Source organism: Thalia democratica, chromosome 8 (assembly GCF_965202585.1).
Source record: "Thalia democratica chromosome 8, ktThaDemo2.hap1.1, whole genome shotgun sequence".
NCBI lineage: Eukaryota > Metazoa > Chordata > Thaliacea > Salpida > Salpidae > Thalia > Thalia democratica.
This window is the reverse complement of record NC_139172.1, coordinates 6002381-6020375: the sequence shown is the minus strand read 5'-3', so window position 1 is coordinate 6020375 and position 17995 is coordinate 6002381. Positions and strand designations below refer to the sequence as shown.

At 31.3% G+C, this 17995-nt stretch overlaps 1 pseudogene; it reads right to left on the bottom strand.

The window, feature by feature from the left end:
* LOC145842832 (polyubiquitin-like) overlaps positions 1–17995 on the bottom strand; it is a 90146-nt pseudogene that overhangs the window by 24477 nt on the left and 47674 nt on the right.

The window sequence follows — 17995 nt, the reverse complement described above, 5'->3', positions numbered from 1 at the left end:
AATAAGAAAGTAAATAAAATTATAAATAAAGTTTTAAAAATAATAAGGTTTTTAAATTTTGTACTGTTTCTCAAATTCTCTTAAAAAATGCATCAAGTTTTTAAAAACTGCCGTTTAAACTAAGTATTAAAACATAATATCTAAACTAATTTTTACTTCAAACAAATCTAAATTCGTTACCCTAAATTCCTGCCTTAAAAACTTAAATTCCTGCTTTAAAAACTGCCGTTTTAACTAAGCATTAAAAGACAATTACTCGACTAGAAAGAAAAAATAGTATTTTAACTTTAAAAATCTGAATTCTTTAATCTAAATTCCTGCCTCAGAAAGCTCGCTTTCTTTCGGTTTTGCTTCGCAAAAAAGGCACGCTTCGCGCACGATCTTGCTTTAACTTCTATGCCTCGAAAGCTTCGCTTTCTTTGTACGTCCCAACCTCAGAAAGCTCCGCTTTCTTTCGGTTTTGCTTCGCAAAAAAGCACAACAGCGCGCTTTGCGCGCGATTGTGCGACCTTGCTTTCAGCCTTTTTCGTACTGCTGTTTTCGATTTTGTTTTCCATCCCACCCACCCTAAAAATTATATCCAATATGTATTTTCCAGATGCTGTCTTTCCCAGATGTGTAGTGAGTTGTTCTTGTAAATGTTAAAAAAAGTAGTTTTTAATAACATTGACACCTACTTTAGGTAAAACTGCTCAACTTTACATTTTAGTAGAATATTCCAAGTTGAGACTACAGTTTGCATTCTTTTCTGCTATTGATTTTTAATTAAGGAATTTTTTATTAAATAAATGGTTAAGTTTACATAAAGTAAATAAATGAAATTTTTAGGATTTTCTGTGGTTTTTAAAGTTGCTCGTAGCTTATGTATAATACTCTACAACTACAGTATCATCTGATAACACTTTGTGTTGGTCAGGATGTGTGTAAGTTGCACAATCGTAGGTTGTCTCGGATGCTGTTGTTGTTGGTCGTGCGGTGAAGTTCATTGTTTATTAAAGAAAACGTTGAAATGCAACTGTACGTGATTGAATTGCGTAAAGTAAAAGACTATTAAAGTTAAACAAAAGTATTGAGATAGCAAGTTATATATTTTCTTGGAGTGGTGGTTTTCAGGTTAAATATATCTATGAAGTAAAGTACAAAACAATAAAGAGGTACTTTAAATTGAAAACAGATATTAATAAATAGCCAAGAGCATCGCACACCGCGCGCAAAGCGCGCTTTTGTGCTAGCCGAATAAGGCAGATAAATAATATAATAAGTAAAAAAAAATATTAATTAGAAATTTTTCAAATTTATGATAATTTTGAAATACTATTAAAAACTCTTAAAATTTCAGCAAACTTATGTTTAAACTATTAGAACAAATTAGTTCGAACAGATAATGTAAAACGAAGAAAAAACTAAATATCTATTCACTTAAATACAAAACAAAAAGAACTACATAAGTAAGAAAATAGTTTGTAATAAGTATCTAAAAGTATCGCACACCGCGCGCAGAGCGCGCTTTTGTGCTAGCCAAATAAAGCAAATACTAATAAATAATAATCAATAATAAATAAGAAAGTAAATAAAATTATAAATAAATTGTTAAAAATAATAAGGTTTTTAAATTTTGTATTTTTTCTCAAATTATCTTAAAAAATACATCAAGTTTTTAAAAACTGCCGTTTAAACTAAGTATTAAAACATAATAACTCAACTAATTTTAACTTCAAACAAATCTAAATTCGTTAACCTAAATTCCTGCCTTAAAAACTTAAATTCCTGCTTTAAAAACTGCCGTTTTAACTAAGCATTAAAAGACAATTACTCTACTAGAAAGAAAAAATAGTATTTTAACTTTAAAAAATCTGAATTCTTTAACCTAAATTCCAGCCTCAGAAAGCTCGCTTTCTTTCGGTTTTGCTTCGCAAAAAAGGCACGCTTCGCGCGCGATTTTGCTTTAACTTCCATGCTTCGAAAGCTTCGCTTTCTTTGTACGTCCCAACCTCAGAAAGCTCCGCAGTCTTTTCTTTGTCTTGGATCTTAGCTTTAACATTTTCAAAGGTGTCTGAAGCTTCAACTTCTAAAGTGATGGTTTTGCCAGTCAATTTTTTCACAAATATTTGTATTCCACCACGAAGTCTCAACACCAAATGAAGAGTGGACTCTTTCTGAATATTGTAGTCAGACAAGGTCCTGCCATCTTCCAATTGCTTACCAGCAAAGATCTTAATCTGAACTGAGCAAAGAATTTTTAATCTGTTTCAATGTTTTTTCAATCTGAGTCGATGTTTCTTTTTTTGTAACAACTGTAACAAACTGATGAAAGTTTGTTGAAATATACTTGTGTTTAGTAAAATCTCTTGTTTGTTTTCAATCAAGTAAAAAAGCAGACTAAAGTCTAATGAGTGTTTGTACTAGAAAGATTAAAAGTTATCGTTGAAAAGACATTAAAAGGTATCCAAGTGGTGTGATATATATTTATAAAAACTATTATATAAACTATTATTATCAACAACGTTAGTTTAAAATGTTAGTTTAAAAAGCGTTAGTAATTTTTGTGAATCAAAAGTATTAGAAATCTTTAAGGTAAATTTTTTCCTCTCCTACTCCGCCAAAAAAATGTTGCCATTAATTATTTATAAGGTATAATTTTATTTATTTCAAACTTAAGTTTTAAGTTCTCAAATAAATTGCTTGAGACAGAAGAAAAAAACGGTATACTATCAAAATCCACCCGCTTTTTTTTTAAACTTTTTTTATTTACTAATTTATTTTATATATTTTTGAATTTTATTTATTTTTTATTTACTTCCTGTTACCCCTCACCCTCGTTCAGTTAGCGTTTCTCAAACTTGACTGGGTGGATTTTGAACGTGTCCCAAAATGAGAGAATTCAAAATATATTTAACTTAATAGAACCTTTACAATTAAGCTTAATAAATACTAGAAACAAACATTTAATGCTAGTTTTGAAACAATAAAAAAGTTTTAAATGTAAAAATCAAGATTTATTCCATTGCAAAAAGAAGGTTCAAAATAAGCATTGCGATGAGTCCCTCCTAAACTGAATATTCTTCGTAGCTTTTGTTTTTCTGAAACTTGTCCTCATTTTCTCTTTCCACCTCGCCTTGCTTTCCTCTCATCCAATCTTTGAAACTGCGGTACCTCACGTAAAAAATCGAGTTCTTCTCGGTATCAGTCGCTCGCTGCCACCCGAACAGTCTCTGCTTCCCGTCACTGGCGTCCCTGCACACCAGCGGGCCGCCCGAGTCCCAGTTCAGCAAGTAGGGGCCGTCCCTGTTCAGGTCTCCGAAGTGAATGATGCGCTGGTAGATCGTCGTTATGTTCAGCGTGCCGTACTTCAGCACCGGCGACTGCCTGCTTCTCTGGTCGGTCTTCCAGTCAATCCTTGTGTATCCCCACCCCATCACAGTGCACTCCTGCCCCGCCCCAACACCTTCATCCGACCCGAACCCAATCATCTTGACTTTCGAATTTTCCGGTTTCGAATTGAACGGTTCCTCGACGAACAGCAGAGCCACGTCGTTCAGCCTGTCTCGCTCGAAGTCGGGGTAGGGGTACACTTGTATCTTCTCCGGCCCGATCTCCACCCTGCCGGTGACTCCCTCTCGTCGATACCGCCAAACGTCTCCCGCCACGACGGCCACTTTTGTGGTTTGGTTGTTGCTGTTTCGAACGCAGTGGGCCGCCGTCAGAACCCAATGGGGGGCGACGATTGCACCTCCGCAAATGCAAACTCCGTGGCAGTTCAGATTGCGGATCTGAACCACGAACGGGAACTGATCTTCCTTGGCTTGTTTTCCTCCCAACATCTGCCCCGTGCAAGCTTCGAGGAAGAGCAAGCAAAAAATTACGAGACGTTTCATTTCAGCGACACAGAAACGAACAAAAATCGAGCTTTTCATTCGTTTTTTTTTCAATAGATTTTTTAAGGCATTATGACGTAGTTTTGAAACAACTGGCTAATAATCATTTTCTGAAAAAATAAAATGTATATTTTTAAACAATTTTATTTTTATGTAATCTTTTTACTCGAATTGGGTGGGTAATTTATTTTGCACGAGAAACACTTTTACACGATGTGACACTTTTGCACGGTAGGTAATTTTTTTTTTTGGTTTTATTAATCTTAATCTTTTTTTTCTATTACTATTACCTATTACCCTCGATCGGTAAATTTCTTATTTAGTTTTTCTGGTTTTTATAATCTATTTTTTATATTTTTTTTGTTTTACTGTATTTTTTGTTTAATAATTTTATTTCGTATGTTTTTTGTTTATCACTTTTACCCCTAACCCTTACCCTCGGCCGGTATTTTTTTAAAATTTTTTGCATTTTTATTAGTTTATTTTATTTTTATTTTTTCTAACTTTTTATTTTTTGTAATTTTTTCTTGCTATCACTGTTACCACTAACCGTTACCCCTGGTCGGTATTTTTTTGTGTTTTTTTATTATTAATTAGTCTTTTTATATTTTTCTTTTTTTTTTTACATTTTTTTTAGTAATTTATTTTACTTTCGTGCAAAAGTGACCCTTCATGCTAAAGTGACACTCGTGCAAAAGAGTTGCCGAGCAAAATTGTCCACTTGAATTGTTTATCGTTAAGATGTCAAATTTTTTATCTAAAAATCAAACTGTGGAGTTTAAGTATTATTACCTTCTTTTTTATTTTTATAAATATTTATTTCTAGTTATTTCCTAATTATTTTCTTTCGCTTTTTTTTAAATTATATTTACCTTTAAGCTGTAGAAATAAACAGCTAATCTGCATACAGTTACATGTATAAATAATTTTGTTAATTCCTAACCAACTGTTATATTAACTTTTATTACTGTTTTATCTTAATTTACTTTTATGCCTTATACTAAGCTACATAACAAAAATGTAAGAAATACTTTTTTAAAGTTAATTTTAAAGATGTAGAAATTAAGTAGATAAATACAAGTAAAGATATTAGTAGTGTTGTAAACTACGTCTTAAAATATTTTTCCTCAAACTAGTTGCTGGTTTTTTATAAACAAAATTTTAAATTCCGTTCCTTACAAAAATAATCAAAGCATAATCAGCATGAAAAGCTTGATTACTACTTTATATATAAGCAACTCAATGCGTTAAAACATTGCTTAGAAACCTTAGCTGTAACATAAGATTAGACTTAATATAGCATATTAAATTTTACTTGTAACATTAAACTTAAAAATACTCATTACCCAAAATCTTTTTTTTTAATACCGATGTATAAGCTTAAAAGTGTATGACAAAAAAAGTATATCAACATTAAATTAACAATGAAAGTTCAGCCAAAACTATTAAAAATAACAATTTTAATTTATTCCATTTTTAGATAGTAGTGTACAAGTAATCTGAATTATGTCGTTTGATTCGTTCATTGATGACCTCTACGCTGAGTTTAGCAGCAAATCACCGCACGAGAACATTCTCTTTTCTCCTTTCAGCATCTCCCTGGCCCTCAGCATGATTTATTGCGGATCAGAAGGCAACACCGAAGATCAAATAACGAAAGCCTTTGGTCTCTATTTTGGTAATTATAAAAGTACAGAGGTTTTGGAAGAGTTTCAAAAGTTATCTTCTAAACTTCCCTCAGTTAAGGCCCGAATTTTCAACAATTTGTTCCTTGAAAGCCGGTACAAAGTCAAAAGTGGTTATTTGAAACTTCTCAAAGGCTTCGGTTGCAAGGCGCTAAACTTACCATTCAAAACTAAATCGGACCGCAAGCGAAGTGCAGATGCCATTAACAAACTTGTTGCTGAGAGCACCGGAAACAGAATAAAACGAGCAATCGCTCCCGAGTCGCTTACTGAGCTGACCAGAATGGTTTTAACCAGCGTTGTACACTTCAAAGGTTTTTGGTCATTAGGTTTCAACATGAAAACCACGTTTCTGTCCACTTTTTACAATTGTGACGGCACACAAACTCAAATTGCGATGATGTCGAAAATCTTGCCTCGTTACAAATATGCTTATGACGATGAAATGTACGGTATAGAAATGCCGTACGCAGGAGAGGAGTACTCAATGTGGCTGTTCATGCCGACCAAGAGTTACGAAGATCTCCAGAAACTCACAGTTAGCAAGATGAGAGGCATGATTGAGCGGAGCACAGAGTTTCAAGGAAATATAAAACTGCTCCTACCAAAGTTCAAACTTGAATACGAAAAAAACTTGCGAGAAACTTTTGAAAAGTTGGGGATGACTGACATGTTTTCACTCAAAAAAGCAAATATGAACAAAATTTCAGATGTAACAGGACTTCATGTGTCGGATATCGTTCATAAAACTTATTTAGAAGTCAATGAAGAAGGCACTGAAGCATGCGGAGTAGCAAGTAAGATGCTTTGATTTAAACTACAAATTTGAGTAACTAAATTTGCACTAGTATTAAAATGAAACTATTCTTATAAGATTTAAAATACTATTACAGATAGTAAGTTAAATAAAAATAGCTACAAATATAAATACAAACTTGATACCTAATGTAAAAGTTGTTTATTCAAACTGCAAAAGTAAGTAATAATTTTTTTAAATTGAACTTATAAAAAAATTACATTATATTTACTTAATAAAGCGAGAACTACTTCAGCTTGTAAGTTTGGGTTATCTTGTTTACCAATTCTAAATAAACAATTTTATAAGTTTTCTTAATTTTAGTTTGAAAAGAACTATAAGACTTCTTGTCTGCACATTATTCTCTCATTATATAATACAAGATATTTTATAATACTGAATGTTGATTTCAACCTTTACATCAGTATGGCTTGAGTGTTTTAATCTTTTCGCATATATTTCTAGCATCATCATTCAGTGGACCTTTCGGTGACCGACCAGCAGAATTCATCTGCAATCACCAATTTGTTATGCTGATAACACACAACAGCACAGGCAACATCATTTTCTACGGCAAAATTGGAGACCTCAAGGCGGCTGAAACAACTGCTGAAAAGATATGTAAAGGTCGCGAGGATGGAAAAACGTTGGTGAGTAAATTGTGAAGAGCTGACTTGCTTCGTAAAGCAATAAAGATCTTCGACTTGTTGCGTAATTATTCTTGAACCATTAATTTGAATGCAACTCTGTTTGCTTTTGTATTTAGTTTGTTGTTTTTGTGAGATATGTTGAAGTTATTATATAATTTTTCAATACTGAGTTCGTTCAAAAAAATTAAATTAAGAAGTTCATCGCTGTTAGGTGTGTACAAAACCCGTATAATTGTTTGTTTGGTTATACTTTGTTACGTTGTTGAAAATATTTGGTTTAGACTGTAATAAATTTGTGTCACTACTTTTGTATCTTTGTATAATGAATTAATATATACTTGTATAACTTAAAGATGTTAAGCAATAGCTAAAACCTAACAGTGGTAACAATACGCTTAACAGAAAATTGCAGCTGTAAAGGTATAATAATTAAATACTTCAAATAGACCCGTACAAAGGTAGAATAGTTAAATAAGTTGTAAAAATTTTTAAAATATTTACAGTGTTGTAACTGACTGTAATCTGAATTATACAAACCCTGAGAATTACTAAAAATATTTTTTTTTAACAAAAGATTTTTTTCTAAAATAAATTATTATATACTAATTATTGTTGTTCTAATTAACATAGTCTTTTCAAAAGAAAAAGAAAATTTATCTAAGGTAAAAAATGACTTAGTTTATATATAAGAGCTTAGTTTCTACCCTTACAAACCAAGAGATTTTGAATTACTTATCTAAAGTTAAATAAGAAACGCACTTTTCTTAAACTATTTTTGAAGTTGTATAACAAATAGAAATTTGAGCTTTTTCAGTTATCAATTTTCAAGAAAAAACTAAAATTAGTATTTTACAACTAAAACTAAAAAATCAAAACTTTATCTTTATACCACAAAAACAGTTTTTTCACTAAACGATCGATGTTTTCAGATTTGAATTGTATTAAATAAAATTCTAAATTTATTAAGAGTACAAAGTTAGTTTTTTAAATATTAAAAACTATATGCCTCTAGGTTAGAATATGAATTGGAAGCTTTTTTAGTCGGCAGGCCATACTTATCTGAAAAAGTCTTTGCTAGCTGCTTAATTTTGTGAAACTTACTATATACTTCAAAAAAAACTTTTTCAAAGCAAATTTTAGATAAAACTTATCATTTGAAAATCCATGGCTAAAAGTTCTTACTCTAGTCCTTAGACTCTATTGTGATCTTGGTGTCCGTTTGCGGGGCCTGGCAGCCACAACGGAACAGATACTGCCTCTGAGTAACTTGAGATCATCTTAAAATACTGTTACTTACAATATTAGGCAATATTAGAATATCAGAATATCAAATATGCATATCAACATAGGGAATATAAATATATGGAATCAATAACAATAACAAATACTAATAATAATATGAACATTTAACAGGATCTAACAATTTTAAACAATTATATATAAATACAGATAACTTAAACTACCACTAATATACTAAATAAATCACTAGTATATTTTAAACAACTAATTTTTACTAAATTTTATTATTAAACAAATTAGAAATGTAAACTTCAATTAAAGATAATAAAGAGAGATAAACAGTATTTACAAGATAGCAGTTCTCTGAAGCCTTAACATGTTACTTTCAATACATATAATGTCAACTCAGCCCTATCATTCAAATCTGCCATATAAAAAAGTGTCTTCAAAAAACAACAAAACTTATCCATTGTTACGTAATATCTTTTAATTTTAGCGTTCTTAGAAATAAATAACTTTTTTGTACTTTTTCGAATAAGCCTAACATTACATTGGTTTTTTATCGTTTTCAGTAAATTCATGAAAAGCACTGTGTACTCACAATGAAATTAAGAACATTGTTTTTTTTTCAAAAATTAAAATTATATTTGTGTTTCATAAGTTCTTTTTAAACCCAAGATTGATGTTTTTGCCTATTTCAAAGTTAAAATGTTATGATATTTGTTGCTCGTTTTGCAATTATATAAAAATTAACTTTTTTTCCAAGACAACCTTGAAAGCCGGTACAAAGTCAAAAGTGCAAAGGTACAAAGATTTTAATAAATAGCCAAGAGCATCGCACACCGCGCGCAAAGCGCGCTTTTGTGCTAGCCGAATAAGGCAGATAAATAATATATAAGTAAAAAAAAAATATTAATTAGAAAATTTTCAAATTTATGATAATTTTGAAATACTATTAAAAACTCTTAAAATTTTAGAAAACTTATGTTTAAACTAAGGATTAGAACAAATTAGTTCGAACAGATAATGTAAAACGAAGAAAAAAGTTAATATATCTATTCACTTAAATACAAATCAAAAAGAACTACATAAGTAAGAAAATAGTTTGTAATAAGTAGCTAAAAGTATCGCACATCGCGCGCAGAGCGCGCTTTTGTGCAAGCAAAATAAAGCAAATACTAATAAATAATTAATAATAAATAAGAAAGTAAATAAAATTATAATTAAAGTGTTAAAAATAATAAGGTTTTTAAATTTTGTACTATTTTTCAAATTCTCTTAAAAAATACTTCAAGTTTTTAAAAACGGCCGTTTAAACTAAGTATTAAAACATAATATCTCAACTAATTTTAACTTCAAACAAATCTAAATTCGTTAACTTAAATTCCTGCCTTAAAAACTTAAATTCCTGCTTTAAAAACTGATGTTTTAACTAAGCATTAAAAGACAATTACTCTACTAGAAAGAAAAAATAGTCTTTTAACTTTAACAAATCTGAATTCTCTAACCTAAATTCCTGCCTCAGAAAGCTCGCTTTGTTTCGGTTTTGCTTCGCAAAAAAGGCACGCGATCTTGCTTTAACTTCCATGCCTCGAAAGCTTCGCTTTCTTTGTACGTCCCAACCTCAGAAAGCTCCGCTTTCTTTCGGTTTTGCTTCGCAAAAAAGCACAACAGCGCGCTTCGCGCGCGATTGTGCGATCTTGCTTTAACTTCCATGCCTCGAAAGCTTCGCTTTCTTTGTACGTCCCAACCTCAGAAAGCCCGCTTTCTTTCGGTTTTGCTTCGCAAAAAGGCACAACAGCGCGCTTCGCGCGCGATTGTGCGATCTTGCTTTAGCTTTCATGCCTCAAAGGCTTCGCTTTCTTTGTACGTCCCAACCTCAGAAAGCTCCGCTTTCTTTCGGTTTTGCTTCACAAAGAAAGCACAACAGCGCGCTTTGCGCGCGATTGTGCGACCTTGCTTTCAGCCTTTTTCGTGCTGCTGTTTTCGATTTTGTTTTCCATCCCACCCACCCCAAAATTATATCCAATATATATTTTCAACTATTTTTTAAATTTCAGAAATTTTATGTTACGTCACTAACTCTTCCAGATGTCCAGTTTTAGTCGACATAAAATCGTTCAAAAATATGTATAAAAATTTGCATAAAATTAGCATAATTTCACAAATTCACACGAGTATAACAGTTCCGTCTAAAATAAAAATAATCAAAGTAAATTTCAATAACTTATGAAAGAAGAATCAAAGTGTTTTTGATTTTAGTATTAATCAGCATTGACAGTTGTTTAAGTGTTTAAAATTTTTATTTTTATGTTGAGCTTAACAAATTTTTATGTTTAGCATAACATATTGCTTTTACAATTTAAAAATGCTTTTAAGTATACGTTAATATTACTTTTGTTTCTGCTTTAACTTTATATTAAATAAAAAGTCTGTAAAAAGTTTTTTTTTATCTGGTGAAAGTCTATTTTTCAAAGTTAGCAAAACTTAATTTTAGTTTTTGTTAAGTACTTTCTAAAAAATTGTTAACTTAATTAAACTATAAAGTTGAACTCTATATGTTATAGCTCGGCTAAAAGCTATCTAAAACAAAGAACTCCGAAGTTCGGAGTCCGAACACTTAATACGGCCTGCACAAGACATTAAAAGGTACGACTTGATAACCGAAAGGTTTTTTCGTACACCAGATCCTAGGACAGACTTTATGAGTTCTTTTTTTTTGTCGCTCGATAAACAACGTTAGTTTAAAATGTGACGTTTGAGTAATGTTTGTGAATTGAAAGTATTAGAAATCTTCAAGGGTAATGAATAAGTTTTTTTTTTTCTAACCCGCCTAAAGAAAATGTTTTCATTTCTAATTTGAAAGGTGACAAGTAATTTTATTTATTCATGTTAAGTTGTCAAATATATTGAGACAGTAGAATTCAAGATGTACTTAACTTAATAGAACCTTTACAAATAAGTTTAATAAGTTCTAGAATAAACACTTTATGTTCGTTTTGAAACAATAAAAAAGTTTCAAATGTAAAAAAACAAGAATTATTCCATTGCAAAAAGAAGGTACAAAATAAACATTGCGATGACTCCCTCCTAAACTGAATATTCTTCGTAGCTTTTGTCTTTCTGAAACTTGTCCTCATTTTTTCTCTCAACCTCGTCTTGCTTTCTTCTGATCCAATCTTTGAAACTGCGGTACCTCACGTAAAATATCGAGTTCTTCTCAACATCAGTTGCTCGCTGCCACCCGAACAGTCTCTGCTTCCCGTCTTCGGCGTCCCTGCACACCAGCGGGCCACCCGAGTCCCCGTTCAGCAAGTAGGGGCCGTCCCTGTTCAGGTCTCCGAAGTGAATGATGCGCTGGTAGATCGTCGTGATGTTCAGCGTGCCGTACTTGAGCACCGGCGACTGCCTGCTTCTCTGGTTGGTCTTCCAGTTGATCTTGGTGAATCCCCACCCCAACGCCTTCGTCCGACCCGAAGCCAATCATCTTGACTTTCGAGTTTTCCGGTTTCGAATTGAACGGTTCCTCGACGAACAGCAGAGCCACGTCGTTCAGCCTGTCTCGCTCGAAGTCGGGGTAGGGGTACACTTGGATCTTCTCCGGCCCGATCTCCACCCTGCCGGTGACTCCCTCTCTTCGAAACTGCCAAACGTCTCCCGCCACGACGGCCACTTTTGTGGTTTGGTTGTTACTGTTTCGAACGCAGTGAGCCGCCGTCAGAACCCAATGGGGGGCGACGATTGCTCCTCCGCAAATGCAAACTCCGTGGCAATTCAGATTACGGATCTGAACCACGAACGGGAACTGTCCTTCCTTGGCTTGTTTTCCTCCCAACATCTGCCCTAAGCAAGCTCCGAGGAAGAGCAAGCAAAAAATTACGAGACGTTTCATTTCAGCCACACACAAAACAAACAAAGATGTGAAACATTCGTTTTTTTTTTAATATATTTTTTAACGCATTATGACGTAGGTTTGAGAAAACTGGCTAATAAATCTCTTATTTAGCTTTTCTGGTTTTTTATGATCGATTTTTTATAATTTATTTAGTTTTCCTGTATTTTTTTAATTAATAGTTTTATTGGTATGCTTTTTTTATCACTGTTACCCCTAACCCTTACCCTCGGCCGGTTTTATTTTTTATTTTTTGTAATTCTTTTTTTACTATCACTATTACCGCTAACCCTTACCCTCGATCGGTAATTCTTTTTATTTTTTCAATATTAATTAGTTTTTCTATTTTTTTTTTCTTTTTTTTTAAATACTTTTTTACTCTCGTGCAAAAGTGACGCTCGTCCAAAAGTGTCCCTTCGTGCAAAAGTGACCCGTTTCGACTTGAATATTTATCCTTAGTATGTCAAATTTTTTATCTAAAAATCAAACTGTGGAGTTTAAGTATTATTTCCACGTCAAAAAATGTTTTTCCTCAAACTAGTTGCTGGTTTTTTACAAACAAAGTTTCATATTCCGTTCCTTACAAAAATAATTAAAGCATAATCAGTATGAAAAGCTTGATTACTACTTTATATATAAACAAATCAATGCGTTAAAACATTGCTTAGAAGCCTTAGCTGTAGCATAAGATTAGACTTAATATAGCATATTAATTTTTTACTTGTAATATTTAACTTTAAAATACTCATTACCCAAAATCTTCTTTTTTTCAATATTGATGTATTATGTTATAAGAATTTGACAAAAAAGTAGTTTAACATTAAATTAACAATCAAAGTTCAGCCAAAACTATAGAAAAATAACAATTTTAATTTCTTTCAACTTTATTTTTTTTCATTTTTAGATAGTAGTGTACAAGTAATCTGAATAATGTCGTTTGATTCGTTTATTGATGATCTCTACGCTGAGTTTAGCAGCAAATCACCGCACGAGAACATTCTCTTTTCTCCTTTCAGCATCTCCCTGGCCCTCAGCATGATTTATTGCGGATCAGAAGGCAACACCGAAGATCAAATAACGAAAGCCTTTGGTCTCTATATTGGTAATTATAAAAGTACGGAGGTATTGGAGGAGTTTCAAAAGTTATCTTCCAAAACTCCCTCAGTTAAGGCCCGAATTTTCAACAATTTGTTCCTTGAAAGCCGGTACAAAGTCAAAAGTGGTTATTTGAAACTTCTCAAAGGCTTTGGTTGTAAGGCGCTAAACTTACCATTCAAAACTAAATCGGACCGCAAGCGAAGTGCAGATGCCATTAACAAACTTGTTGCTGAGAGCACCGGAAACAGAATAAAAAGAGCAATCGGTCCCGAGTCGCTTACTGAGCTGACCAGAATGGTCTTAACCAGCGTTGTCCACTTCAAAGGTCTTTGGTCATTAAGTTTCAACATGAAAACCACGTTTCTGTCCACTTTTTACAACTGTGACGGCACACAAACTCAAATTGCGATGATGTCGAAAATCTTGCCTCGTTACAAATATGCTTATGACGATGAAATGTACGGTATAGAAATTCCGTACGCAGGAGAGGAGTACTCAATGTGGCTGTTCATGCTGACCAAGAGTTACGATGATTTGCAGAAACTCACAGTCAGCAAGATGAGAAGCATGATTGAGCGGAGCACAGAGTTCCAAGGAAATATAAAACTGCTCCTGCCAAAGTTCAAACTTGAATACGAAAAAAACTTGCGAGAAACTTTTGAAAAGTTGGGGATGACTGACATGTTTTCACTCGAAAAAGCAAATTTGAATAAAATTTCAGATGTAACAGGACTTCATGTGTCGGATATTGTTCATAAAACTTATCTTGAAGTAAATGAAGAAGGCACTGAAGCATGCGGCGTAGCAAGTAAGATGCTTAAATTTAAACTACAGATTTGAGTAACTAAATTTTTATTAGTATTAAAATGAAACTATTCTTATAAGATTTAATATACTATTAATGGTAGTAAGTTAAATAAAAATTAGCTACAAGTATAAATATAAACTTGATGCCTAATGTAAAACTTGTCTATTCAAAATGCAAAACTGAGTAATAATTTTTTAAATTTAACTTATAAAAAAATTACATTATATTTACCTAACAACGCGAGAACTACTTCAGCTTGTAAGTTTGGGTTATCTTGTTTACCAATTCTAAATGAATAACTTTATAAGTTTTATTAATTTTTGTTTAAAAAGAACTATAAAAGACTTCTTGTCTGCACATTATTCTCTTTTTATGTAATACAAGATATTTTATAACACATTATGTAGATTTCAACCTTGACACCAGTATGGCTTGAGTGTTTTAAACTTTTTGCATATTTTTAGCATCATCATTCAGTGGACCATTCGGTGACCGACCAGCCGAATTCATCTGCAATCACCAATTTGTTGTGCTGATAACACACAACAGCACAGGCAACATCATTTTCTACGGAACATATTTTAAACACTATAATAAAATGACTTTATGATACACAAAAGATACTCAATAAATAGTCCTACCTCAGATAATTGTAAAAATAACCTTTAACTGCGAATGTTAAAACTATCAACAAAATTAAGTTTATTTAAAGTAGTGATTCATTTTTTTGAGTATTATAATAAGTTTTAATATTTAACAATTACATTTTAGTTTTTGAATTAAACAACAGTATGAATAAAAACTTAATGTATTCTATAATAAAAATGTTTGAATTTTACGTGTTATTTGAACTATTTTTTACTTTATAGCTTTTCAAAGAAAATGAATTTACTTTAAGATAAGTTTTAGATCAAATTTTACCTAAGTGGTAATATTTAAATATTCAAATTTAAATTTAAATATATCAAAATAATTCAAATTTAAATATTATTAATTTGCAAAATAAAAAAGCTAAAGCTCAAAGAAATTAAAACTTTATTAGTTATAAATACTTACAAGCTTATAAAGAAAATGAGCACTCATTAGAAAAATTTATAAACTAAACGTGCTTAATTACCTAATTTAAAATAGAAACTTTATCTTTTAAACTATGTTGTTGAAATTTTAATCTATTAATTGTAAAATGTACAAACAACAACTTGTGGTCTGATGATCGAATTGGTATGATCAAACCTTGTAAACTAAAATGTGCAAAGGTTATGTTTTTATTCTCTTAAATAATAAATAAGAATTTGAATAGCTGTAAATACTGGTAAAAAATTTTTTACAAGAGACTAAACTAAATGTAACAACTAATTTATTCATACATTCATATGAGTGTAACAGTTCCGTCTAAAAATAGTCAAAAATAAATTAAAGTAAAGTTCAATAATTTATGAAAGAAGAACTAAAGTATTTTTGAATTTAGTTTTAATCATCATTTATCAAATCATCATATGAATTGTTAATGTGTTTGAAATTTTTATATATACCTGTTTAGCCTAATAAATTGCTTTTACAAGTTAGTAATATTTCTAAATACATAATAATATTACTTTTGTTGTTGCTTTAACTTTATTATAAAAACAAGATTGTAAAAAGTTATTTTAAACTGGTAAAAGTCTATTTTTTAAAATTGTCGAAACTAAATTATAGTATTTCTTAAGTACTTCCCAAAAAATTATAAACTTAGTATTATTTTTAAGTAAAACTATATATATGTTACAGCTCGGATAAATGCTTTCTGAAATAAAGAACATATATATTTTTGAAGTGAATGGTCATGCACCCGCTGTTTACCCGTTATAATTAAATTCGGGAGAGTTGGCCAAAATTGATTTGATAAAATACTTTTTCTTACCGTTCTACCGGTAACTACTATAGTAACGTTAGAGTGAAGATTGAAAGTGGGAGACGAGAAAAAATAACGTAATAGCATCTTTCATATGATGTTTCATTGTTGCCCCTGGCTTATTAGTGGTTGTCGCTTTTGGTACAACAAATCTTTATCAAGTCAACTACATTTAAACTTGAAAATGCGATATAGTTTGGTAATTATTCCATATGCTACCAATAATAGTTGATAATTAACTGATTTTTTCTGGTAAACACTGTGTGTGTCTGAGCAATTTTATAAATATGTGTGTTCAACAGAAGCACACCTCACAAGTGATATACAAGAACATAATGGCCGACAACAACTACTTTGACGTCAACTTCGAGGAAAGGTACGGATTCCTCGGGAAAGATCTGGAGAAGAATTGCGATCTGTTGAGGCAGGCAGAGCAGCACCAGAACAACTTGTACGCTTCAACCGGTCTTCACAACCGATCAGTTAACCTTGTGAGTGATTTGATCATAATAACAGTTATTTTTTTATTTATTAAAAAATCTAGTGAGTTATAATGAGGTAGTTAGTGTTTCAATGTACATTTTACGTTATGTTACACTTATGTTGTTTATTTACGTTATTAACTTTACCTTTATCATTAGACTTGCAAAAGTTCCACAAGTTCTTTCAACAAGTTCTTTTCATAACTTTATTTACTACTACCAATTTAGTCATGTTGTCTATTTAAATTAGTATTTTTTTGTCTGCTTATTTTGTATTAGGATACTTATATAAAACTTTTAATTGCTAAGCTATCTAACTATTAAGCTACTAGTACATAAGAAGTTTGTTTTAGTTTTTTAATCAAATGTTGAATATATTGCCATAATTACACAATAAAGAGGTTTAAGTTAGGGGTGGGCAACGTACGATCCGCGGGCCGGATCCGGCCCGCAAGCAAACTTACAGGCCTGCAAAAGGTTAATATTACAAATTTTTTATAGAAATTTGCATCATATTTTTACAAATCAAAACTGTAAGAATTTGACTTTAAAAATATGCTAAAAAATGACTTTGTAAATTTATGTGTACTAATAAATATACCATTTTGTCGTAATATTTTGTGTTATTCTAAGTTAGTTAGAATATCGTTTTGTCAAATTACCACAATCAAAGTTTTTTTTTAAGTACGATATTTTACATACGTACCTTTGTCAATTACAATGTCAATTATATTTATAAATATTATTTAAACATCTGACATGTCTCAATATATATTAAGTTGTCAGACTTGAGAAAAATTTGTGAATTTTAAGGATTCAATTAAGGGATCCACTGTCTCAATATAACTACATTCCGGCCGGATCCGGATCTCGACTTAAAATTAGTATCTAGTCGGATTCGGATCTAAAAAGTCATTATTCGACTGGATCCGGACACTGGATCCAGTAAATAACTAATTGAAAGTGCTCCGGCCCGCAAAAGACTAAATATTTCCGGATCCGGCCCGCTGATTGAAAAACGTTGCCCACCCCTAGTTTAAGCTGTAAAGATAGTTTTAAGTTGTGTCATTATATTCATTAAAACTTATAGTTTATATAAATGCATGTATAAACAGTATTTTTTATATTGTTAGTTAGTATTAAAGAAGCTGATGTAGCTAATAATAGTAATTTATATTTTTGTTAAACTTTATCAACAAATTAGTAAGATTCTTACAATACCTCTTTCATTTTTCAACAACAAGCATTTATTACACTGTAACTTAGTGGTCAGGAAACCAGACCTGCTCGCTTGATATTTTTTGTTTTGATTAAAACAAATTAAACCACTATACTTAAACTAAATTTGTTTCCAGTTAAGTAAACAAAAGTGCTTGTTATCATTTCCTTATATTTTTACTGTCAAACGTTTTTATTAATAGTATTAAATTTTGTGTTTTTAAAAGTTTACACAAACAAAATGCCGACCCCTGTTGTTTTTTATTTTATAACAGGATAGTATATATATTATAAAAAAAGTTTGTTTATAAAAATATTTGTAAACTAAAGAGCAATAAAATGTATATTAACATTTATCCTG